The following is a 27,209-nucleotide window of genomic DNA, read 5'->3' as shown; positions in this document are numbered from 1 at the left end:
CCAGGCGCATTTGTAGGGCTGGCCATTATGACCTCTCTACCTCCAACCCTCTATAGGATTATCTAGTATAGAGTATGTATTGTGTAGTATTATTTAGAAAGAGAGTCAGAAATGGAGAGAGAGAAAAAAGAACGAGAGGGGGATTAATGTTTCACCATCATTTGTTCAAATTGATAATTTTTTTATGTTTATTATATATATTTAACTACAATAGTCCTAACCGCAACAGAAATTTAAAAATAGATAAATAAAAAGAGAGGAAGAGAGGTGATGATGTGAGAGTGAGAGGTTTAAGGATTAATGTTTTATTTATAGTCGCAGTTATTTTATCAATTTGACTAATTTTTTTATTTGTAACTACTGTAGACCCAACGACAAGTGAAAGATGTAGATATATACATACAAACGAAGTGACAGAGAGGGAGAGAGAGAGAGAGAGAGAGAGAGAGAGAGAGAGAGAGTGAGAGTGAGAAGAAGTGCGAGAAGGGGATTAATATTTCGCCAACATTTGGTCAAATTGTCTAATTTTTTTAATGTTTATTATATATCAATTATATTTCGTGGTCCGATTGTCTAAATAACTTCTTTCAATTAATTAATCTTTACGTAAGTTATTGGTTGAAATGAAAAGGCTAGTGTCACGAGCGGGATTCGAACCCACGACCTTTGACTAAAGACGCCGCTGCTCTATCACTTGAACTATCGTGACTTCGATCCACTCGGACACCAACTTCCCATCTCAACGAAAAATGGCAAAAAGGAGAGTGAATTCGTAAGTTTGGTTGACATGGGAAGTTAGTGTCATATCGGATCGAAGTCACGATAGGTCAAGTGGTAGAGCAGCGGCGTATTTAGCTGAAGGACGTGGGTTCGAATCCTGCTCGTGACACTAGCTTTTTCATTTCAACCATCCCTTACGTAAAGATTAATTTATTATATATGTTTAACTACTATACGCCTAACTGCAAGAGAAAAATAGAGACAGATACATAAAATGAGAGAAAGGGAAAGGGTGATGATGTGGGAGTGAGGGTGAGAGTGAAGAGAAAATGTTTCATTTATAGTCGCAGTTATTTGATCAATTCGATTAATTTTGTTTATTTGTAACTACTGTAGACCCAACGACAAGAGAAAGATGGAGATATATACATATAAAGGAAGAGAAAGAGAGCGAGAGAGAGAGAGAGAGAGAGAGAGAATGAAAGAGAAAAAGGGCGAGAGGAAGATTAATCTTTCGCCATCATTTAGTCTAATTGACTATTTTTTATTATATATTCATTATATTTCGTTGTCCGATTGACCAAGCAACTTATTTCAATTAATTAATCTTTACGTAAGGTATTGGTTGAAATGAAAAATGGCAAATAGGAGGGAAATTCGAAAGGTAGGTTGAGATGGGAAGTTAGTGGCCGAGTGAATCGATGTCACGATGGCTCAAGTGGTAGAACATCGGCGTATTTAGCAGAAGGTCGTGTGTTCGAATCCCGCTCGTGACACTAGCTTTTTCAGTTCAACCAATACCTTACATAAAGATTAATTTAAACAATGCTTATAAACCCAAGGCCCTGTGGATGATCAATTAATTAATTGATTATAGATGTGTGTGGTGATTAGTGACCGTTAATCGATAATTATTCAGAAATCGTGAGATGCGGTCTGGTGTGAGGTAGGTTTCAGAAAAACATTTTCTTTATCGTGCCAACGTTTCGATCTTCATTGAGATCATCTTCAGGGCTCAAAGTGTTTGTCTTCTGTGTAATTGTGCCAATCTTGCGTGTCGTGTTGAGAGTGCCCTCACACTTGAGATGATGATATGAAGAGGGCACTTTCAACACGACACGCAAGAATGGCACAATTACACTGAAGACAAACACTTTGAGCCCTGAAGATGATCTCAATAAAGATCGAAATTTTGGCACGATAAAGAAAATGTTTTTCTAAAACCTACATCACACCAGACCGCATCTCACGATTTCTGAATAATTTATTATATATGTTTAAATACTATAGACTTAACTACAAGAGGAAGATAGAGATAGATACATAAATAGAGAGAAAGGGAAAGGGAGATGAGGGTGAGAGTGAGAGGATTAATGCTTTATTTACAGTCGCAGTTATTCGATCAATTTGATTAATATTGTTTATTTGTAATTACTATAGACGCAACGACAAGTGAAAGATGGAGATAGATACATAGAAAGGTAAAGAAAGAGAGAGAAAAATGGAGAAAGGTGAGATAGAAGCAAGAGAATTTGTGCGAGTGAGATAGAGGTTTTGTTAAGAAAGATTATTCATCGTAATTATAGTCTCAACTCCCAAAACCGTAGGGTTGACTTGTGGGAATTTAATTAGTCTTCAAATTCAAACAGGCGTTTATGTTAACAGATGGAACAGTGCCCGACGCACGTGCGCTCTAACACGTGTAATGTGTGACCTTCCTCACGAGAACAGGTTTAACCGAAGAAATGCGTTTTAAAGATGATGTACTATATGGCTAGTATATGACCAGTCGAATTCGCAGTTTGCTGCTCTTTCGGTCTAATTTTACGAGGATTGATAATCGCAGAGATTGTCGAGATTATGCCCTCCTAGGTGGCTACTCCGGTAGTCCATTACGCCTGTCTCCCCCAAGACCGACAATAACGCGGGATTACGAGGGTGGCACCCTCTCAATACGATATGCAAATCCGACGTGATAATCCTTCGGACCATATTGCCCTTAAGGATTACCACCTTGGAGCAACTCCATTACACAACTGGACGGACGTTTTTTCCAAAAAAAAAGTTTTCAAAAGCTTTGTCGCCATTCCTGGTTTGTGTTTTTTTACGAGGCTATGTTAACTACGAGGTTATACGAACCCTCATGGTGTAGGTATTTTTTGAAAAAAAAAAATTGTAAATATGTTGGGTTGAAATGCATGCCGCCGGATTTGAACTCAGATCCTTTACCTTACAGTGATGATCGCCGGGTCATACCTAAACCGTTGCGGCCACCGTGACCCCTGATTTACGCTTCAACTAGTCCGTTCCTTTTTTTTATCTATTCACATATATGATAGTTAAATTAAGCACGAATTGTAATCATTAGATGTTTTTTGATGTTAAAGTTATTTAAAAAAATATATAAATTTCAGTCCGTTGGCGTGTGACTGAACGCGCAGTCAGCTGTCGTCTCGTCGTTATCACCCTAGTCTGCCTACTCCAGCGGTCAGACTCGTTTTGCATTTTGTAATCTTTACTGCATGTCAGGGACAATCAAACCGCTGACTATTAATTTTTATCCACCCTGATCTTTCTGAAATAAACAAGCAGAAATTCTAACTGTTTTTTTTTTCTGTTATTCTTGAATTTCACATGTTAATAGAATTGTTTTATGTTATCGTAGTGATGATTTTTTAATGAAAGCAAATTTGATCGAATAGTCACGATAGGTACAATTGTTGAAGGTTTATTTATGAAATAATTTATAGAAGAATTGAATTGACATTAGGTTAACGTTTTTTAAAAACTCGCAGACCAAGATCCACCATGATAGAATAAACTTTATACAGTTTCTATAAGTTTATCCTGATTGTTAATTATTGAACACGAGTAGTAAAATCTAAGAATATATACATAAAAATGGAACTAACCTAGTATGAAATGATAAAGAATCTGTGGGTTTTATCAACTTTGAAGTTAAACTTTACCTTGGTTATTTACGATTATTTTGGCCTTCCTTTCCGAGCTTATTTCGTCTGTCCGACCAGTCGGCTTTTCGCTTCAATGGTGGTTGTTTTTCGTCGAGTCAGGGTCCTTTTTCGACCGGGTTCGTGAAAGGTGAAAGGGGTCTTGTCTTTGGTTGTCGGCCTGTTTGATGGATTAGGCCAGGGTTTTTCTTCCTGTTTACAACTGTGTAAAGCTCACAAGTAAAACTGGCGAAAGGAGACTGAAAGAAACACGGCGAAAATAGACGGTCCATAATGATTTGAAACTACCGAAACGTTTATGACTTCACACGCTCCGCCACACCGCCTAGGTAGTTTTGTGAATTTTGCTGTACTTTTTTTTCAAAAACTACATGATTAATTCTCGCCAAACATTTTTTTCGTTTTAAATTCCCTTAACTCCTTTACCGCTATTTATTATTTGAGAAGTCTGAAAAGTAAAGATATCGTACGATCATTTCAAAAATGCATCTTTTTTTGAAAGCTCAAATTTGGAATTCCTTCTCTCTTTTTCATCATGTGACCAAATGTTATAAGTACTTCAGCAACCAACGTAGAATATAAGTTTCAATACCCTGTCTATCAAGTTGTAGTTCATATTAATTTTCATTTTGAATGAATGAACAGATGAATAATTTACCACCCTATCTGAATTGGTTGGTTTCATATACCAATTGGTTTACAAATTATTTCCTTGACTAATCACAAGCAAGTCTAGAAAAAGAACGTTTTTATAGAAAAATAAACAGATTCTTGACATGTACAGGATCATGCTAACCCTTTTGCTATAAGCAATATGTTTTTAGAAAACCGGATATTAGGGGTAATCACGATATTTGCGTTAACCCTGTTAGGTCCTGTTTGATCGAGCAAATGATGACGTAGACTTATAAGAATCGGCTAGTTAACATTGCTCGATCTAACAGGCCAGAACCAATGTTATGTGTTAGGTCGAAAATGTAGTCACATTGCTACCCGATAGGGCGTAGGTAACCAACATGGCAGCCATGTATTTAACAGCTGTTTTTTGTTTACACGTATTTTTATTCTTAAAATTCTTAAATAAGCATTAATTAAATCAGACCAATACATTTCTTTTGTTAATTTCTGACCTGTCCTTATACTCTCATTCATAATATTATATCCTATAAAGTTGTAGGCTGTTAGATATTTGGGCTTTTTTTCAAAAACACCGGCACCCCGAGGGTTTATATATCCTCTTCTGTTGCAAACTCTCATAAAAAAAATTAAAACCTTCATGGGGTGTTATAGCTTTATTTTTGCTTCTCCCAATCGCCATGCGCAGCATTGCGGAAAAATTAACCTTTAACATGCTAAGAAATGAAGGGGGCGTTCACGATCTTACTGGACATTTCTCTATTCGAGTTGGCTTGTGTTTCCAATTTGAATAACCCTATTATATATGTGTGGTGATTAGTGACCATTAATCGACAATTATTCAGAAATCGTGAGATGCGGTCTTGTGTGATGTAGGTTTCAGAAAAACATTTTCTTTATCGTGGCAACGTTGATAGAATATAAAAAATATATTTTGCATTGTATAAATTCACTTTTCCACATCCTAAATGTATTTGTTAAATGTAAACAATGTTTGTAAATCCCAGGCACTGAAGATGATCTCAATAAAGATCGAAACGTTGGCACGATAGAGAAAATGTTTTTCTGAAACCTACATCTCACCAGACCACATCTCACGATTTCTGAATAATTACCTATTATATATTTTTTATTAACAATTACATAATTATCAGCTTCATCCTGAATCAGTTACCGTAAAATATAATGTACTTACATGGAGATCGTGAGCTGCGGTCTAGTGTGATGTAGGTTTAACAGGGAAAACATTTCCTTTATCGTGCCAACGTTTCGATCTTTATTGAGATCATCTTCAGGGCCTGGGATTAATAAACATTGTTTAAATTCACATGTTGGATGTGAAAAAAGTGAATGTTTAATGTTAAAATGCAAGCAATTTTAGACTCAATTTTTCTAAAATCTACGTCACACCAGACCGCATCTCACAATCTCCAAATAATCATTAACTAATGGTCACTCAACACCACCCATATAATTATGATTTTAGCTGAATATAATTTCTGGAGAGGGTTAAAGTGTTTTAATTATAGATAATGATTATTTAAATACGACAGGCGAAAATTTATATTGCTCTTGAAGCATTTTCAAACTACTTTTAAAACTATTTCATCTCCGTCCAACTTTAATGTCTGGGCGTGGTAAAGGTGGAAGTTTTGAGTTCTAATTTGGCGCCAGGAACTCTAAGAAGATGCTTTCGAATAATGATTATCCAAGGTTTCGTTAATAAACGACGTCGTGTTTCTGATAATTACTGTGTTAATTCAAGGAGTTGCTGATTCGGCTTGTGTTTCCAATTAAACCACGCATTCCGCCGCCTTATTAAGGATGCCTCCGGAATGTAAAATAGGAGAACAAACAGCCGCTATAATTTTCCCGACATAATAGGCACACTGGAAATTCTTCAGCAGTGTCTGAAAGGCAAAAACTGGGGAAGTATCTTCCAGTAAAGTAAATAAATATTACAATATAATTTCTCAAATTGTCTTTAGCCTTTATTTTATATTAAGTAAAGTTAAGTATATAGTAAGGGTTCTCACTTTTTCACCCTAATCTGCTATATCTTTCGTCTCCTTTTGCCGAAACATTCAGCGAATTTGACCATTTTTTCTTGTGGGGAAGAGCTTTTTCCTACGCTCGTATAATAGGACTATTGCCGTCCAGTGGAAGAATTACATGGCCATTTCATAAATTTCGCTCCTGTCACAACCTTTGTCTTTCTCTGATCTTACTTTTTCTTCTGCGTCCGTTTACATCTTAAACGAATTTATTTAATATTTAACATACTACATTCCAGTTCTAGAGAAACGTTAATAGGAGTCCATATTGTCAGTAACCCAGGGGGCCAAATTATGGAGGTTTGTCTTAAATTTTGTCGTTTTTGATGATCTTTTCCAAGCTTCAAAATTCAGGTGAAGATATCTTGGCACACATTTATTAATTTTCCCTGATAAGCCTTGTGTCGTCAATAGGCGTATTCACAATCTTTATTACCGTTAACCCTGTTAAATCTGTTAAGTCCTGTTAGATCGAGAAAATTGATGACATAGGCTTGTAAGAATCGGCTTGTTAACATTGCTCGATCTAACAAGCCAGGTCCAATGTTAGATGTTAGGTCGAAAACGTAGTCACATTGCTATCCGTTAGGGCGTAGGTAACCAACATGGCAGCCATGAATTTAACTTGAATGACATGAATTTAATTAACATTTATTAATTGATTAGTCTTAATTAATAAATCATAATGAAGTAAGGGGGTCCAGCAATTTTCACTTAAAAAGTCACTTAACATTTTTTTAATGAAACTAAGTCTGAATTTCATAGGTTTTTCTTCTTTAGCTATGGCTTGTATATAAAGTGCATATATTAGAATCGCAGTCAGAATTGGCAAAAATGTGATATTATTCATTTTCCCATCTCAGAATGAAAATTTAAAAAATAACTTGGTCGTTATCGATCTGGTCTACCTACCCCTCTGGGTTAGTCTGACAGACGCTTTTCAGCTTCTTGTCATTTTAAGCGCAAAATACCCCATCACTGATAAATATAGCACAATATGTGTATTCACGATCTTTGTTCTAACCCTGTTAATTCTGTTAAGCCCTGTTAGATCGAGAAAAATGATGACGTGGACTTGTAAAAATCGGCCAGTTAACATTGCTCAATGTTAGATGTTAGGTCGAAAATGTAGTCACATTGCAATCCAAGGCGAATTATCACCCAACTTGGCAGCCATGAATTTAACAGCTGTTTTTTGTTTACACTTATTTTTATTCTTAAATACGCATTAATTAAATCAGACCAATATATTTCTTTTGTTAATTTCTGACCTGTCCTTATACTCTTAATTCATAATAGATACATCCCATATCCTATAAAGTTGTAGGCTGTTAGATATTAGGATACAAGTTAGGTATGTCGGCACGAATTGAAGCGTGTCATTAGTTAATATTTTTCGAGTAGATAGTTAGCATTTTGAATGAAAGAGTTGATTAATTTTCCTTTTTTATTAACTTCTGGCATCTTAGCACAAAGAAAACAAACACAAGTTAGCAAAATAGAAAAAAAAAAACCACGACAAGCCTTAAAGTACTGTTATACTGTTGTTACTTTATTTTTGGTTCAACCAATCGCCACGCGTTCGCGATCTTAGTGGACATATATAATAATAATTTCAATTCTTTCTGCTCGGTTCTATTTTGTCAGATGAAACCCCTAATGTATTTCAGTTCGATCGCCGAAAGCAACATTTTCCTGTCGTTGTTAAAATTATTTTTTATCTACTTTCTTCGATTTGCAAAAACCGCTAAATTATTCAGTGTGATAACTTCGACGAATGTTGCTAGTTTAGTGTGTTTTCCCACTTTCTTTTCTTAGGCTGGCTCCCCTCTTTCTATTTTCACAAATTTCCCTATTATGTCTAACTACTCCCTATTATGTCTACTCTTACCTTAACGTGACGGTACATCTGTGCAATGAGTCTCTTTAATGACACGTATTTTAGGGTTGAAACCGTGATTTTCTAAGAGAGAATACAAAATTTGATTTCGTACTGGATTGAAAGCTTTTTTGTGTGGTGTCGCGACCTCAAAGGTTAAGGCGTTTTTGGTGACGTGGTGCTTATCCCTTAGTTACTAGTCTATTATAACACTATTTGTAGCTTATTCAATAATTGATCACTAATATCAGTCATCGTAGATAAACAGTAATCAAGGTGAGGAATAATCACGGTCTTAAATAATTGATTTTTAATCCGATATACCGGTGGGGCTCAGCTTTAATACTCTGTTTAGGATGATATTATTTATTGTGGTCGGATATCATCAACAGAGTATTGATTTTTAATTTTAAATGTTTTGAATTTTATAATTTGGTAGTAACTACGGAAACTTCATTATGCCAAGTTAGGTTATGTTGAATCTCAATTCCTTAAATTTTTGGACAATCGTCAAACATTAATTCCGTATTTTCGTTACCGATTTTCTTTATATTTCCATCACCTGAACTAACTGTGATCTGAGCCCTAACATCATACATTTACATTTTGCTGGGTACATTTTTAAACCATGATTATTACACCAGATTACATGACCACATAACTCAGAGTTCATGATTTCGATGCTATCGATTTTCGACGATACTAAAATGTTCAAACCATCCAACATACTGAAGAACATTTCTCGACATTCTCAGCTGTCCCGGTTACATGTAGTGAGAATATAATAAATAATAATTTCATTTAATTATTCTTTTTATGTAAGGTCTTGATTAAGATGAAAAAGTTTATCTTTAAGATCTTCGGTGTCAGGGGGGATCGAAGTCTCGATACCCAAATGGTCGAGCAGCGGCGTATTTAGGCGAAGATCGTGGGTTCGAATCCCGTTCGTGTTACTAACTTTTTCATATCAACCAAGACCTCACATAAAAAGAATAATTAATTAGAATAAGCAGTTTGGTCAATTAGACCTCAAAATATAAATGGATTAATAATAATGTGAGAGAGTGTGTGTGAGAGGGATATTTGAGAGAGAGAGATAGATAGATAGAGAGAGAGAGAGAGAGAGAGAGAGAGAGAGAGAGAGAGAGAGAGTGAGAAAGAGAGAATAAGAGAGAGTGAGTAGAAAGGGAGTGAGACAGAGAAATCGAGACAATGTGTGTTGTAAATGTATTATATTATTACATTAGTAATAAACATTGTATGTACTTATTTTATTCATTTGTAAGCTTGCATGAAATTGAATTATTTTTTTCTTGTTTGTTTCAGGGTACGTTTCTGCGTTACTTTTCCTGCACAAGATGATTCATTTGATTAAACAAAGAAAAAAAGGTACAGCATTTTTTCATCCCTGAATAGCAGACTCGCGCCCCAGAAGTTTATTTATTCACTTGACAGTTCTCAGAATTCTCTCCGTGTAGGTTACATTCGCCTTTTATGAAAATTAATTTTCGCCTCTACACCAGACCAGGAGAGGAGTAATCGTTTTATGCACACCAAACTTGTTCGAGAAATTGGGCTCTCCAGATAGAATTCCGCTGACAAAAATAGAATATGGCCATTTAACGCGTTTCCATGCCCATTCTGAGTGGGGATTTATAGAAGGGAGCCCTCGACAGCGGAACTGGAGTTTTAGGGGGTTTGCGCCCCCTTATGAACGAACGCTGAGTACCTGCTCTCAAACAACTTAATCTATAAAATGGTACTTAAAGGAACTTCACCTAACACAAGTAAGATTCTTATTTCTATAGTAAATTCAAAATAAAAATTTATAATAAATTTGAAATTGACGTCTAAAATAAGGATTAATACCACGTACAAACTATAAAACATAATAGGAAATGTTCTGGGAAAATATTGGCATACACCTTTTCTAAGTTAGTTCTCACCACTGTTGTTATTAAAAATAACGCGTTTTGAACTTTAATTTAGTTGGATAAGAGGAATTCTTTTGCCCAGACTAAAAAGCTTGTATAGTTTTTGTCCGCTTTCCGATTTAGGAACTACCATGCTTCCATAACTCCCTTGTTTCTTATCTCTTGGTTTTCACAGGGGTTAAAAAAATTAACGAAAGTTCAAGGATCAAGGGTCAACGAGCGGATGAAAATAAATCCCCGTGGGAAACGAGATCCTCCACGGTCCACTGTTCATCCAATTAGCTCCGTGTGCTGGTCCCGTTACAAAAATGCAATAATGCATCTTCGATTTCTTTTCCCGACCCCGCTCGCGCCTGTAATTATTGCAAAAAGACACGAGTATTAGAGAAATAATTTGAAACGTAGAGCTTTTAAAATAATCATTTTTTGGATAACACCACGCCTGCCATAATCCTCAGGCAATCGACCGATAATTCCGAGGTGGAACTCACCGAAAAAATCATTGAAGATGGAAATAAGGGATTAATCCTTCCATTAAAATTCTCAACATAACTATTATGAAGCCGTGATTGCCCAGACCATAATTTGTTTTAATTTATCTTTTTTTACAAAAAGTGATATACACCATTAATCCTCAGTTTGACCGTTTTCTGAATTACAAGTAACAAAATTGTACTTCAGAGGAAAGAGAGAGAAAGTGTGGAATGAGTAAATGTGAGAGAGGAATAAAAGTAGGGAGTGAGTGAGTGCGTTAGTCAGAGAGATTTATTGATTGATTAACGATTTATTTATTAAAATATACCCAAAAGTTAGGTCTGTAGGACCTTTCTTTCACGTAACGTAATTATATTTATAATTCAATAATTTCATGGTCCGCTTGACCAATTATTATATTACAATTAATTAAGGTTTTTAGTTGAGATAAAAAAGTCAATGGCACGAGCGGGATTCGAACCCACGATCTTCGGCNGAGAGAGAGAGAGAGAGAGAGAGAGAGAGAGAGAGAGAGAGAGCTACAGAGTAGTTAACTTTCATCATTTAAATCGGCATGAATGTTTTGCACTAATTATGGTAATTATTAAATGAAAGTCAGTGAATCGTTTCTTTTATGATGCTGACACACGTACTCTGTCTATCTCTGGATATATTTTTAATGAATTCATCATGGATCAAAATGATCGGAAACGTGAATCTACAAGTTCTCGCATGAGATATACGGTTGTGTGCATTTCCCCTTGTTTGACTTTTTATGGAGGGTGTGAATTATGGTTTAAGCATATTATTAATTACTTTTATTCGTTCTTAGAGGTTTTGGAAATTTGATATCTATGTGAGGGCGTACCTAATGAAAATGGGCGTGGGCGAAGAATGGGAACCAATAATGGAAGAAAAAAGAGAAAAGGCCCATTATTTCGTCATTACGAAGCATTGTACGTCACGTAGTGAAACTTAATCACCGCAGGGCCGTGACACGTGATCTTCCATTGTCAGAATGCTAATAACCGTAGATTTTCTGTTTTGAAAATAAGGCCAATGAATGGGAATTGATTTGGATCGAGTAGCTAGAGCTCATCCTTGCGACCGTCCCCTCGGGGTACACTTCCCCCCTACAATTTGCATCCCTTAATCCCTTTATTGAGACCAAGTGGAACATTTCTTTCCATATTACAATTCCCTCGGTTCGTTATTTGGAAAACTTTGTCCCTTGAAAATGTGTGCCGGCTTAATTTTGCAATTTTCATCTGTAAAGTTTTAAACAATCTTTTCCTTGTATTCATAAAAGCCAGGAATACACTTAGGATGGGTTCATTTTAGGATCCGCGCAAGCTTTTCTCTCGGGTTTAAATTTTCCATTCAGAACGTGCATAATAACTACGCTTTTGTCTCAAAGTTTGAACTATTGACTTAAAAATTTAGTTTAATTATAAAATTTCTACGCGATTTCTGCGAGTTGACGAACTTGTAACTTGGCGTTACTGACGATTTTCGTCTGCCAAAACTCAGAGGGGATAGGCAGATTCAGGAAGATCAAGGGAATGAAAAGATTAATAATGGAAAGAGTTATAGGCCATCAAGCCTAAATTCAACTGTATTCGAGTTTTTTTTAACCCCTATTAATCATTATCAATTGAGACCTGGATGCTCAACAAGCATAATAACTGCTGTGACACATTGAAGCTGGCGAAATACGAAACGCCTCTGACAGCTCACTCTGCTTGAATAGACAGACAAAAAGGTTCGCCACTGAGGAACCCAATGTTCAGTCGAGTTTTCTCGAAAGTACTATTGCATGTAAAACAACAGCATCAATGGAGACCTGGATACTGAAAACCTACAAGAACAGTCTTTAAGCCAAGCTGAATATGACGAAATACCAAACCACTTCTAATAGACCGAGCAGCAACTATGGGCAGACACTAATGATCAGTAACTACTAAAACATCGGTGGCCGCAACTGATACGGCCTTATCATTGTAAGGTAAAGGTCCCTGGTTCCAATTCAGCGGCCCTACATTCAAACCTCATATATACGAAAGGCCTTTTTTCAAAAATACTGACACCCCGAGGGTTGATATGACCTACCAATTTTGCCTAAAAAGGGCTAATGGGAATCATCTTTATCTATAATCTATTCAATTTTTATTATTACAATATATTTTTACAGCGTCTTGGATTGTTGTTGTAAAACAATCAAGTTTGATGTGCTCGGAGTCGATCAATCAAGCCCCCCCAAGATAAACGACCATTTCGACGAGAATCTTATGCAAATATTTAAAAAATGATTTATACCCCGGGAGAAATTTTTCTACCAATTGTCAAACTGAAGCGAAAGTCTACGTTATGGAGGTATTCAGAAAATCATAATGGGTTTTTGGCGTCGTGGCTATCACATTAACCAAGTCACAGTAATAATTCTGGGTGGTGGATTTGGCAGAAATTCCTAAAGAGGCGGCGGAATCGAACCCAGCATGGGGTCAACAAGCGTGACGCACCCGACTACCGAGAGCTTAATTTAAACATGCATTAAATCAACTTTTACAAAAAACTTTTACTTAACACACTGAATTCATCAGATACCTAATAATTTGCAAAGATGTGATGATAGTCTCTACCAAAATTAATGTTCGTGAGCGATGGTGAATTATGACACGATAAAAAATAAATTGAATCATATAATAAACAATTAAATATGCATTTATGGAACGTCGTTGGGCATAATAATAAATATATCAATTAATATTTTCAGTATAAGCGGTACTTTCAAAAAATTAAATACCAAGACCTTGTAAATCAAATTGGATGTTGTAAGCTGTACAATTGCCAGATTTTCTTTATATAGGATATTTATATATTGTGGTTTTTGTATTGTGGCTTAGATTGGCCAATTTATACTTGTACTGTCGTATATTTTGTAGCATCGATTCACACATATACGTATATAAGCCGCTTAAATAGAACTTCAATTTTCATAGTTTTCTAATCTAGAACTTATATCACTCATAGATCAAGATGTACTCCACTCAGGAGAAAATTGCATGGGTAAAGTAATGTTACGGGGTAATTTGGTAGTTACTGATCATTTTGGTCTATTCTTGTCCGTCTGACATAAAGTCAATCATCAAGAAAACCAATTACAGATGATGTTGGGATAATATCACGCCTGCATAATTGCTAAATTTTATTTTGATTGGTTCGCAGAGAAAAAAATACCAAATGATCCATTCCAAAGATATTTCGCAAGTTGCAACGCTATGCGACGCTACCCGTTGCTACCCGACGCCTTTTCACGTTTTGGTAGGGTGTGCACATCTATGCGACTTTAAGCGCAAGCCACGTACAGTCAGACAGCGTGTATCACAAATCAGTATCGTAATCGTAACGCCTCTTGTGTTCTTAATGCATTATTTTGAGCAAAACCATGAAATAAATTGTTAGTTAAATTTTATGAGCAAAACAGTGTAATAAATTGTTTGTTAAACTTAATTGTTTTAAATAAAGTTATTCCGGTGTTTTGATAAATTTTCTTCTAACCATCATAATTAAATAATTTTTATAAAAATTATGAATTTTTGATCTTGTTTAATTTGGTTTATAGTAAAATAGGAATGTTGTAATAATAACGACAAAATTACATGAACTTAGTTTGAAATAAACAACAAAAAACTATGAGTGTCCAGTTCTGACGCTACTCAATGAAAATGGTGTAATTTTATGAGCAAAACCATGAAATAAATTGTTATTTAAAGTTTATGATCAAAACCGTGTTATAAATTTTTTGTTAAACTTAGTTTTTTAAATAAAGTTATTCCGGTGTTGATCATTTCTTTCCTAACCGTCATAATTAAACATTTTTATAAAAACTTATGAATTTTTGATCTCGTTTAATTTGGTTTATATTAAAATAATAATGTTGTAATTAATACAACGACAAAACTACACATACATAGTTTGAAATTAAAAAAAAAAAAATAGTGTCCTCTTCTGACGCTACTCGACGAAAATGGTGCAATTGAACCATGAAATAAATTGTTAGTTCAAAGAGCTAAACCGTGTAATAAATTGTCAGGTAAATTCATTATATCAAAAAATGTTATTCCGGTGTTTTGATCAATTAATTTTTTTTTAAATAAAAACTAATGATTTTTGATTTCGATTTAATTTGGTTTATATTATAAATTATATATAATAAGTATGCTGTAATTAATATAACTACATTAATACACGTAGTTTGAATAAAAATATGAGTGTTCTGTTTTTTGTCTTCGACTGTACTCGATGCTACCCGACGAAAATCTGGACAGTGAGGATCGCAGAGCGTAGAGTAGGGTAGCGTTGCATAGCATCGGGCAGATGGGCACGGGGTAATACAATCTTATGGAAAATTGAACTTTGGATTTGTATCTGGAAGCATCGGGTTGAGTTGAATAGCGTTGCATCGGGTGTGGTCCAAGCTTAAGTCACACATCTTCAGCAGCCCACTGGTCATTACTCAACCAATCTCCATCCAACGGCGATGTACATAGACTACAACTATGAGCATGTCTAAGTAAAAGTGATGATGAGCAATACGCTGATTTTTTTTCCTAGGGAACCTAGAAAAAATGCACCACACTGTATGTAAAGCGTGTTGTTGGGTTATCGACCTTTTAAATTTTTTTAGCCTGGTGGTCGTCGGACTGCGTGTCGGTGAACACATGTTAAATTGATCGACACTTGATCACTCTATGGGTCTGTCTTCCAGCGAGAGAGTAAACAGACCCTGTAGATTAATCAAGTGCCGATCAGTTTAACATTTGTTAGGCTGATTAATTTTTTTATGCATAATAAACATTAGTTTGTATTTTGTTTTTATTTTTGTGTTAATATAAAATCAAAGTAATGTAATTTGAAATTTCTAGTTTGTACAGACTTAATTTTTGTAATGATAGTCTTTCGGTCTGTAACGTAGCTCAGTAGTCGGTGTTCTAGTCTGTTAAAAGTTTCTTTATGTTTAATGTACAAGATTGTAATTTTTAGCGCTGAGTACAACACGCAGAAAAAAATCCCTATACTGGTTGTTTATGAGAAAGTTCATTGAATATATCAAAGGTCACTGACCCTGAAAACCTGTAGAACTAAAAACAAATCATTACCATATTTTCAGACTAGGAATACATTAAACGTACGTTGACAAGGCGCAATCCAGCGGGTAATCCTTATCTAAATAAGATAAGTTCTACTTGAGAAGGGTTTTGCAATCCTTAAATAAGGTCGTTTCAAATCGTTCATGGCCTCTCTTTTTGTCATTTACATAAAGTGTTGCGGGAGAAATTAGCCGTTGGGTAGGTCTCATTACGACAGGACTTATCGACCTTTAATTACAAGAATATCTTCCCACTCGAGCATCCCTCCTTTGGGGATTAAGCTCTGACAATTATTAGAACGCCTAGGTCTCAGGCTATATCCACTTTATTCCCACGAGACTTTTCCTTTTGTTCTTCTTTCATTCGCATTATCTCTTTTCACTCCTTGTAATTACCGATAAATTAATCCATTCCGACGGTGGAGTTTTTCCGATTTCTCCAGCATTAAACGGTTTATTGTTTCCCACTCGGGAGTAAGCGGTTTATAACGATGCTTAGAAACATCTAATTGGCCTACCCACTGACAACAATTATTATTTTAAAAAATTTCTATAATTTTGTTTTAATTAATCATCTAATCCATACTCGTTATTTATTTTTTATTTTATTTTTTAATATTAACAAAAAGTTCAATTAATTAAGGTTTTTAGTTGAGATAAAAAAGTCAGTGTCACGAGCGGGATTCGAACCCACGATCTTCGGCTTCGTACGCCGCTACTCTACCACTTGAACTGTTGTGACTTCGATCTACTCGGGCACTAACTTCCCATCTCAACCCCAACTTTTGAATTTTCCCTCCTTTCTGCCACTTTTCATGTGAGATGGGAACCTCAACTGGTAGAGTAGCGGCGTATCAAGCCGAAGGTCGTGGGTTCGAATCCTGTTCGTGAGACTGACTTTTTCATCTCAACTTAAAACCTTAATTAATTGAATGATTGGTCAAGCGGACCACGAAAAATAGTGAAGTGAACAAAAATGACCCTATTTATGTTAGATGTGCAATGGTTTACTTAGTGAGACTTTCCTAAGTTATTTTAACATTGAGGGATTAAAATTAAAATTTTCTTAATTCTAGTACGCACTGGGATTCTTTGAGTCGATTCATTGTTGCGACGCAGCCCTGACTCTGCTCCGCGACAAAGAATCGTGTCCAGACCAAGATTTAGTTCACATTCATCAGTGTCTGTGAAAATGACAGAGAACTAGCTCTTAAAGGAATTTCCCTTGCTCTTTTTTGCATTGTACCTAGTGAATCAATCAAAGGTGCATTAAAAAAGACCCAAAAAGATGGTGGGTTCGACAAATATTTCACGGCGGGAATCAGCACGGGAAAAATCTTAGGAGATTAGATGATGGTGCAGGTTCAGAAATTTTTTGAGGATGTGCCCGACCGATTTCGAAACCATTTTAATGAAAGTTGGTGGTCAAATTTCCAAGAAAGATACCAACTTTCGGGAATCTATCTCTCCGGCCAACATATTAGCCGCCACTCTCTGGTTCGTAGCGAATGGAGACTCGTATAGAAGCCTCATGTACACCTTCAGGATTTTAAAACAATCAATATCAGATTTCGTTCCAGAAGTGTGTGAAGCCATCATTCATCGTTTTTTGGGCCAAAACACAAACACCGATGGGAATGTCTTCGATGTACTGTAATGCCAACTTTGGTTTTGGCCAATGGCAAATGTTGCGCAACATTGAGTCAAAGAATCCTATATCGGATGGGATTCAAAAGAGTCCGAAAATGCTAGCCCGAACACACCAGATTTATCGCAACAATGAGTGGGGGCAGCCCGGACTCAGGCTAGACGCACCCGAGACTCTCCGGAGATACAAAGAGTCGACTCAAAGAATCACAGTGCGTACTAGTCCTTAGAAGCAATAGAAGTTTAATAATTTAGAAATTGTTGTGTAGTGGATTATCTCTGGGCCGCAACAACGGGCTATGTTATTAAAGTAGTTTCTCTATAATCCAGTGCCCCCCCTTAAACAGGTATCAAAATAACCAGGTTGGTTAGATTTTATTATCATTAAATCCATTATACTTCGTGATCCGATTGATCAAATGACTTATTTTCAATTAATTAATCTTTATGTACGGTTTGGGTTGAAATGAAAAAGCTAGTCTCGAGTGGGATTCGAACCCATGCCCTTCGGCTAAATACGCCGCTGTTCTACCACCTCGATCCACTCAGACACGAACTCCCGATCTCAACCTACCTTTCGAATTTTCCCTCCTTTTCGCCAATTTTCAAATGTCGTCAGGATTCGATTCTCGGCGACATATGACTATGTAATATGTAATGTGTGGTGGTTAGTGACCGTTAATCGATAAATATTCAAAAATCGTGAGATCCGGTCTGGTGTGCTGTAGGTTTCGGAAAAACATTTTCTTTATCGTGCCAACGTTTCGATCTTTCTTGAGATCATCTTCAGGGATCAAAGTGTTTGTTTTGTCGGCACTCTCAACACGACACGCAAGAATGGCACAATTACACAGAAGACAAACACTTTGAGCCCTGAAGATGATCTCAATAAAGATCGAAACTTTGGCACGATAAAGAGATAAAGAAAATGTTTTTCTGAAACCTACATCACACCAGACCGCATCTCACGATTTTTGAATAATAATATGTAATATTGTGAATATATAGTAAAACAACCCTGTTTCCTCGAATAATCGAATCTTTCCGCTTCTTCTTCAGAAATTCCTCAAATATTTTTCAAAATCTCACAATTGTTATGAAAAATGTTAACACATGTATTACACTTTACTACTACCCCGTTTTTGAACAAATTGGATTTTCAGTGGCCATTATCACAAATGGCAACATCAGTGTAGGGATCAGAGTACTAGTACTTAGTAGAAGTTTGATCTGGATCCTAAGTTGCCAGCCAAAATGGCATGAAAACGGAAAAGTGTTTTTTATGGCTTATTGTATGTCTAAACTACCTTCTCCATTATAATGTCGTCCATCGATTCTCTACTGAAAATGAAATCGATTATGATGTGTAACATCCACGTAACATTGTTGGCGTAAATTGACTACCAAAAAAACTGGAAAAATTCGTTCTCAATTGAAAGGAAGAATTGTAAAGATGTTAAAGATTGAAAAGTTGGATTTTATCACCTTTCGGAAAACTTTATCAAATTGAATAAAAATGCTTTATCCAATGAAACGATTTTTTTACATATTGTAGACTAATAAAAGCCAATCAATCGAAGGGAACAATATTTTTAAGAAAATACCCGGGAGTGGAGAAATAAATATTTTTGTAATAAAAAAAAAACTTTTATTGCCTAAAATTGTCAATTTAATTTATTTACAAAAATCCCTCTGAGCTAATTTGTAGTAAACTTGACAAAATTAAACCAAACGGTAGGTTGTAATAGACTAAATTGATTTAATGAAAATGGTACTGAATATTTCTTTTATAAAAAATCGCTTAAATCGCGTTTCATATTAAAACAGAAAGTACAAACTTTCGTAAAAAAGAATTATGTCAAAATTGAATTCCATCGAATCAAATTGGAGTTTTTTTCTCCGTTTGAGCCAAGCCCCCGCAAACCTCAAGGAAGCCCCCAGGCTGGGAAAGAACGAAACCCCTCGGATCTCTCGCGACTAATCCTTTTAAACATTTCAATGCGCGCAGGACTACTCCGACCTCAATGGAGATACTTTGATCTCAGAGTCCGGGGATGCATCCCTCAATCCAGAGAGTGGAGGAAACCAGAATTGAGACAATATAGTACATTTTGTAAATTGGATATCTTTCAGAAAGTTTGTTCGGAAAATATTGTTTATCGACGTTAAATTATTGATTGATTAAAAATGAAGGTACCAGAAATATACTTCAAACTAAACTGTAAACTGATTTCAGATCTAATTGCCTAAATATTGATTTATTTCATATCAAATGACCGTTTTTATTATTTTAGAATTTCATACAAGATTAAGCTGGTCCCCGTTGCATACAGCCAACATTAAAAAAAAATGTGATTAACAATTATATATACTTTATTTTTGTTTCAGTTGATTAGCTCTCGATTTCAGTACATATTCTATAGTATACCTTCAAATATGGAGATAGACCATTTTTGTGCATTGTTCTGTTATTGGTCATTCATCCCAGTCATCATTTGTCTTCAGTTTGTAAAATTTGCTGCTGGTCATACCGAATTGGAAACCTCCCACGAGCCTGCATATTAAATTGAACTGCTGAAGCATACCACCAGTAGGGATGAAAACCCTTCGAAGACTCCCATTACAACTGAATACAAGTGAACCAGGACAAGACACTTAGAAAATAGACTAACAATGTCACTGAGCAGCAACAAAACATGGTTTTAATTGCTTACTAGGAAAAACCAATCCTCTTTTCAAAAGAATAATAGCTTGCTATGAAAAATGAATTTTGTATGACAATCGGCGTCTGTTGGTCAGTGGTTAAACGTTGTACATGCCACACCAAATTTACACAAAAAAAACCTGATGCATCTCTACTACGTACTGCATGAATTTGATTAATCAAAAACCAACCTGCATTGGTCAACGGGAAGGTTCTGTACTACAACACGACGTCACACACGACTTACTACGAAATGGGGTTTAAAGGGAGAAAATCTCTTAAAAACTGTGCGCTGTTGAGTTCGTAGTTGACCAGCAAACTGAAATATCGGCGGACCTCTTCCCCTTGTCTGACTTTCTTTAATGACCTAATGTTAAAGGAGTAACAATAATAATGATAATTAAAACCAAAATCCCAACACTCTCACAAAAACCAATATTACACAACAAAAATAGCACAACACTTCATACCCTGAAGATGGCCTGAATAAAAGTTGAAACGTCGGCAAAATATGAAATGGTGTTGTTATAAATTACCTCATTCCAGCTCCTCCCTACTTCATCAAATTATGAAACAACAGTCACTAAGAAACACACATTGTGTAAAAATATTTTCTTAGAAAAGATAAATGGTGGAGCGAGTGTGTTGTTCCGTCTTTTTAAACAGATAATTCCTACTCACAGTAAGTTGTTTTCTTCGTATTTCGAGCCTTCAGCTCATCAGCAGGTTGAAGGAGCTCTAAAACAACGTACAAACATTCATGTAGAGAGATGTGATTGTAGAGCACCTTCAAACTGATGATGAGCTGTAGGCTCGAAATCCGCAGAAAGCAACTTACTGTGAGTAGGAATTTTAACTATCATTTTAAAAACATTAAATATTTCCTTTGTCTATGCATCATTTTCACCTATTTTCCGAGTGGCATTTTTCCAAATCACGAGTTACTTCATTTCTACCGCGATGGATGGAAAAAGTTGAAAGAGATTTTTGTAGAAAGGAACGGGCTCAATTACTACCGGAATGAGATGGACTGTAGTAGATGGGCCGGAAACTACCTGCGTGTTGGCCGTAGTTTCATAGCTCCACACGGTTTCAACCGCTTGGAAATCTCCATGAACAGAAGTTAATTAAACACTGCTTTTTAAAACTGATACTCAGAGCTTTGCGTATAACATAACATCTAGATTTTTTAAAATTGTAATATTTATTTTCAAATTGTCTGATTTGGAACAATCCTTCTGTCTATACGAATTAAAAAGGGAAATTTCAGTGGCTGTTAAATCTCTTGCTGGACATAAGCTTGGTGTGGCTGTAAGGATCAGATCCATGTTTCCCCAAATCTCGTTAAGTATTTTTGTTGAAGTTGTATTTGCGGTCCCCCTTGTTTACCGGTTGGCTCCGCCCGCGCCTAAGCCCCATTGATTTACGCGGTGGGATCTAAAAAAAAAAGAAAAAGTAAAACAAAAACTGCTCTTTCTTTTTATTTTTGACGTTTTTTGTATGGGCGTATGCGGGGGAACAACTGGATTGAAACGTTGGAGGGCCTTTTGTTTCAGCTGATTTATCGCCCAGGAGGTCCAATATTTTTCGACTCCTTGTTGAAAAGAGAACAGGGATTTGTTTATTTTCAATATATTTTCTTTACAATCCCTTTAAAAAAATAATGTACCTATATCATTTATTGCCTTTTTTACGACACATCCTAAAAATCTGTTGGTTTTTATTTAACATACAGTAAATAGAATCATGTATGACATTAGCATATTGTTATATTTTAAGAATTGCTAAACATTTAAAAGTCACTGTGTATTTTTTAGATCACTCTGTATATTTCAAAGATTTGTCCCATCCGATCTGTCCTTAGATAGATGTAACAAACACAACAGAAAGATTTATTTTCTACTATGAAAATAAAAAGCTAGCATTTTAAATACAACTAATGGGAAATATTTAAATACATAAACTACTTAATACATAAAGTTCATTATGTTCGTCTCCGATGAATGTAATGTGTTGAACAGGGTAGGTCCATCTACCCTCCAGTCTTTTTAAATTGAAACGCGTTGAGGCTGTGCGACGTCATCAGGGAGGAACTGTCTATCTGTCTGCGAAGGTATTTATTATATCTAGGCGTTTGGTGCGGGGTTTCTTTACTCAGCGGCGATCTCGGCTATTTGTCTATTTTTCTTTGTGTGTTAGTTCTTTTGACTTTGTTTTTTATTATGTGCGTTTTTAGTGGTGTGAAATAAGTTATAAATGGGAGTTTGTATGTGCGTTTAATACGCTTTTATGTTTCTATTATTTCTGGTTCTTGATGTATTTAACGTGTAGCATAATTTCATTTTCTGTGGTTGAACGACAAGCATTATTTTTTTTTTAATGTTTCCAATTTATTCGTCTTCTTAATACATGTAATTGTGACGAACATAGATTTTGCCTGGTGGGCGGTTGATTATTTTTCTTTTTAAATGCTTTTCCTGTTTTATTATGGGCCCGATATTGGTCCTTGATTTTTTTATTTTAAGTTTTTATGTTTATTTTTGCTTCTTGTGAAAATTTTATTGTTGTTTTGTTAGGTAGTTGTTTTTCTGTCGGTCCATTTATGGACCGACAAACAGCTGAGGTCATCGCTGGCCCTCTGCGTGTTTTCCTTCTTTTTAGTTTTTTCGCGCGTATTTTGTTTTAAACTGCAGACATTTGAGCGTCTCGATCTGGTTACTGACTGTCAGCTTTTATATGTTTTATTATATGTCGGTATTCTGAAATGCTAGCCTCTCGTTTGTACCTCGGGTTGTCAACCACAGAATAGACACTACATAAATACATAATGTACATCACGGCAAGCATAAAAATCTGGTCACATTCACTCTCCCAGTGTATTCAATATTCCTCCGAACTCGTTCGCCCTAATAACTTACTTTTACTCTCCAGACCTCACATACTCACCCCAGAGTACTCGATATTCCGCGGCATGGGGTTAAAAACAACCACTTTCTTTCACGCTAATAAATTATAGTCATTCCAATAAATTAACACATCCGATCGAAAGATAGAAGTCTGTATCGTTTCAACTCTAATAAAACAAAATAAGTCTGGTCATGTTCACTCCCACAGAGTTCTCGATGTACCTCACGGCGTGGTTGAACCCAATCCATTCTCGCTAATAACTTACTTTTACTCTCCAGACGGCACACACTCACCTCAGTTCTAGTTTTTAGTTGTCCATTACTTTTCAGAGTTGAATTGGAATGTTTTCAGACTGTGGATCATGGTCTTATTCTACAATTTTGTGTTGGTATAGGTAGTGAGTGTTAGGTCTAAAAGGTTGTTGATATTATTTTTTTTTCTGCAGTGAATTCTAGGTTGTGTATTGTTTTATTGTCATTATATACTAGGTGTATTCATGATATTCGTAAGATGTTAACTCATGTTAACTCGAATAGATAAATGTCCAGTAAGTTCGTGAACGCCCCCTTTTTTTCTTAGCATGTTAAACGTTAATTTTTCCGCAATGCTGCGCGTGGCGATTGGTAGAACCAAAAATAAAGTTATAACAATACTTGGAGGCTTGTTGTTGTTTGTTATGGTTTTGTATTTTGTTAAATTGTAAGATGCCAGAAGTTAATAAAAAAGGAAATTAATCAACTCTTTCATTCAAAATGCTATCTATGCACTCGAAAAGTACTAACAAATGACACGTTAATTCATGCCGGCATACCTAACTTGTAACCTAAGGTCTAAGAGCCTACAACTTCACAGGATAGAGGATGCTTCTATTATTGGGTTGTCCGGAAAATAATGCAGGATTTTAAGTTTTCATTAAAAAAAATCTATATAAAATATTCTGTTTACGTTTACAGGATTACTCATTTGTNGTATGGGAAATTATTTTGATTAAAGAACATTGCTTTAAAGTAACTAGTTTCTTTTTTTTTGTTTAATACCAAAATCCTGCATTATTTTCCGGACAACCCAATATAAATGAGAGTATAAGGAAAGGTCAGATACTAACAAAAGAATTTGGTCTGATTTAATTAACGCGTATTTAAGAATAAAAATATGTTTAAACAAAAAACAGCTGTTAAATTCATGGCTGGGGACCGCGGTAGCCGAGTGGTTAGCATGACAGACTCTCACGCCGCGGTCGTGGGTTCGATTCCCACCGTTGCCCCTGGCCCTTTTTTCACAACAACCCCCCCAAATTTGAATACACATATACGAATTGTCACATGGCTAATATGCATAGTTCATAACGCCAAAAAAAAATTCATGGCTGCCATGTTGGTTACCTACGCCCTAACGGATGGCAATGTGACTACATTTTCGACCTAACATATAATATTGTCCCTGACCAGTTAGATCGAGCAATTCTTACAAATCTACGTCATCATTTTTCTCGATCTAATAGGACTTAACAGAGTTAACAGGGTTAACGCAATGATTATGAACACCCTACTGGTTTGAGTACCTTTCTAAATAGATTATGTATTCCATTCTCAGGCATGATTTTTGAAACGTGATTCATGTATAGTTTCATGGATATCATAAATGTTTGATGTTAATAGGTAAATGTGCTTTATAATGTAAAAATAAGTAAATGTTATATTTCCTGCTGTTAATGTATTCAAAGAATTTGATTATTAACATCGAATTATTATAACATGTATTCAAAACATTTTCCGTGCCGAACCAATATAGGATTATGAATTGTGTTATATATTCAGAGGGAAAACTCAGGAAATGGTCGGTTCATTTTCATTGGTTCGAATTTTCATTGAAGTAGGGATGAAATTCCAGCTTTAGCGGTTTCTTCATCTTCAACTGGCCCGTTTATTGACCTCCGCATGGGATTCTCCCAGCTAATTGGGAAATCTCCCCACAGTAAAGACGGGCATCATTTGGAAAACCGAGGCGTTTCCTCCCTCAGAAAATCGAAAACAAAGCATCGGTGGCTTTGAAGTGGGCACCGGTTCCTGGAATGACATTAGGGGCTTGCCCGGAGTTCCCTCCCAGGTAAACATGTTTCCCTATCGGTAAACACCTAGCCGGAGCGAAGAACAACAAAAAATTTCAAAACAACCCTCATCAGCTAGAAAAAATAAATGGAGGGCTCAAATAAATTTAAAATCAATTCTCCATCTGACGCACAAGGATACATTAAACCTGGTCACGATTCATTTTAAAAAAAATTTAATTTATTTTTCATTATAGCATTATTATGTCCGAATAGTTAAAACATTCTTTTCGAAGAATCAAAAATCTTTTGTATGAAAAGTTGCTGGTTCAAGCATATCGTACCGGGTTAAAATGAATTTACGATGTAATAAATTATATATTTATTTAATTATATAATAAATAGATAGGCTAACTCCCCCACGAGAGGAATATACAATCAGAATTGCGGATACACATTGATTTTCATTGACAATGACGAATGACTCAACAATGAACTAAAAGGGATGCTACCAAAGAAGTATGTCGATATTATCAGTTCAATATTCAAAATTAATATTTTTCAATTAGTTAAGATTTTTGGTTGAGATAAAAAAGTAATTGTGACGGGCGGGATTCGAACCCACGACCTTCGGCTGGGCATGGGTTCGAATCCCGCTCGTGACACTGACTTTTTTATCTCAACCAAAAACCTTAACTAATTGAAAGGAATTTATTTGGTCGAGCGGACTACGAAACCTAATAAAAAATTCAAAATTAAAAACAATAAACGCAGGAGTGACACAAGGTAGCATATTAGGTCAACTTCTTTACTTGTTATAGAGCAGTGATTTTCCGAACATAGATGGAGTAAAAATTGTAAAAATTTGCAGATGATCTAGCGGTGATATCACGAGGACCGACTATCACACATTCAACCAAAATCATCCAAAATGTTTGTAATATGATAAACGAATGGACAAAAAAATGGAAAATCAAGCTATATCAGCATTAATCAGTTCATCTAATCTTTACAAACAAAAAAGTAGACCATGTTCTGTCACTCACAATCGATGGAACTACTATACCATACAGCGGTACTGCTAAATATCTGGGAATGACCTGGCAAGCTGAGTTGGAAAGAAAAAAAGGACAGAAATAGGTTTAAGGTATAGAAAAAAAGTATACAACTATACTGGTTGATAGGACGTGGCGCCAACCTTGCTATACAAAATAAAATATTATTATGTAAACAAGTCATAAAGCCTTTGTAGACATATGGTATTCAACTATGGGGTTGTACCAAACACAGCAATTTCAAAGTCATACAAACACTCCAAAATAAAATCTTACGTAACATGGTGGTGGTCCACCAAACCTTGGTCCATAAGGAATAAGGACTTATTTAGGGATCTTAATATTTGATTAAGATTGATGAAGATTTGGAAATACAAAGATTTTCCAAAATACCAGGCTCGCCTCAGTCAGCACGAGAATGTGGAAGGGACCAAACTCTTTCATAACTGAAACACGGTCAGAAGATTAAAAATAACAAAGCCATATGAACTTCTGTAGTTAAAAATGAATGATGAATAGTGAAATGTAAATCTTATTGTACCAATGGGTTTATAAGAATGTAAACATTTAATTAATCTGTATTTAAGGCATTGGTTGAGATAAAAAAAGCCAGTGTCAAACGCGGGATTTGAACTGACGACCTTCAGCTAAATACGCCGATGCTCTACCACGAGCTATCATGACTTCTATCCACTCGGACACTAACTTCCCATCTCAACCTCACCTTTTGAATTTTCCCTCCTTTTTGCCATTTTTCAATGGCATGGGAAATTAGTGTCCGAGTGGATCAGTGGATCGAAGTCCCGATTGCTCAAGTGGTGGAGCAGCGGCGTATTTAGCCGCAGGTCATGGGTTCGAATCCCGCTTGTGACACTGGCTTTTTTTATCACAACCAATAACTTAAATACAGATTAATTAATTTAAAGATATTATTTGGTCAAGCGGACCACGAAAACTAGTAAATTTAGAAGTAAACATATTATTGAAAAATTAATGGTAGGTCTAATAAGACCAGTTTAATTATAAATTTAATA

The 27,209-nt window shown here is 35.7% G+C and overlaps 1 protein-coding gene across 1 annotated transcript in view; it reads left to right on the top strand.

Annotated features, from left to right (window-relative positions):
• The window catches only part of LOC112127327 (netrin receptor unc-5-like), a 156,009-nt gene that overhangs the window by 64,722 nt on the left and 64,078 nt on the right, over window positions 1-27,209 (top strand). The window lies entirely within an intron of this gene.

The sequence above is a fragment of the Cimex lectularius genome, unplaced genomic scaffold (assembly GCF_000648675.2).
Source record: "Cimex lectularius strain Harlan isolate CLEC.00 unplaced genomic scaffold, Clec_2.1 scaffold183, whole genome shotgun sequence".
In the NCBI taxonomy this organism is placed as follows: domain Eukaryota; kingdom Metazoa; phylum Arthropoda; class Insecta; order Hemiptera; family Cimicidae; genus Cimex; species Cimex lectularius.
This window is presented reverse-complemented; position numbering and strand designations above follow the sequence as displayed.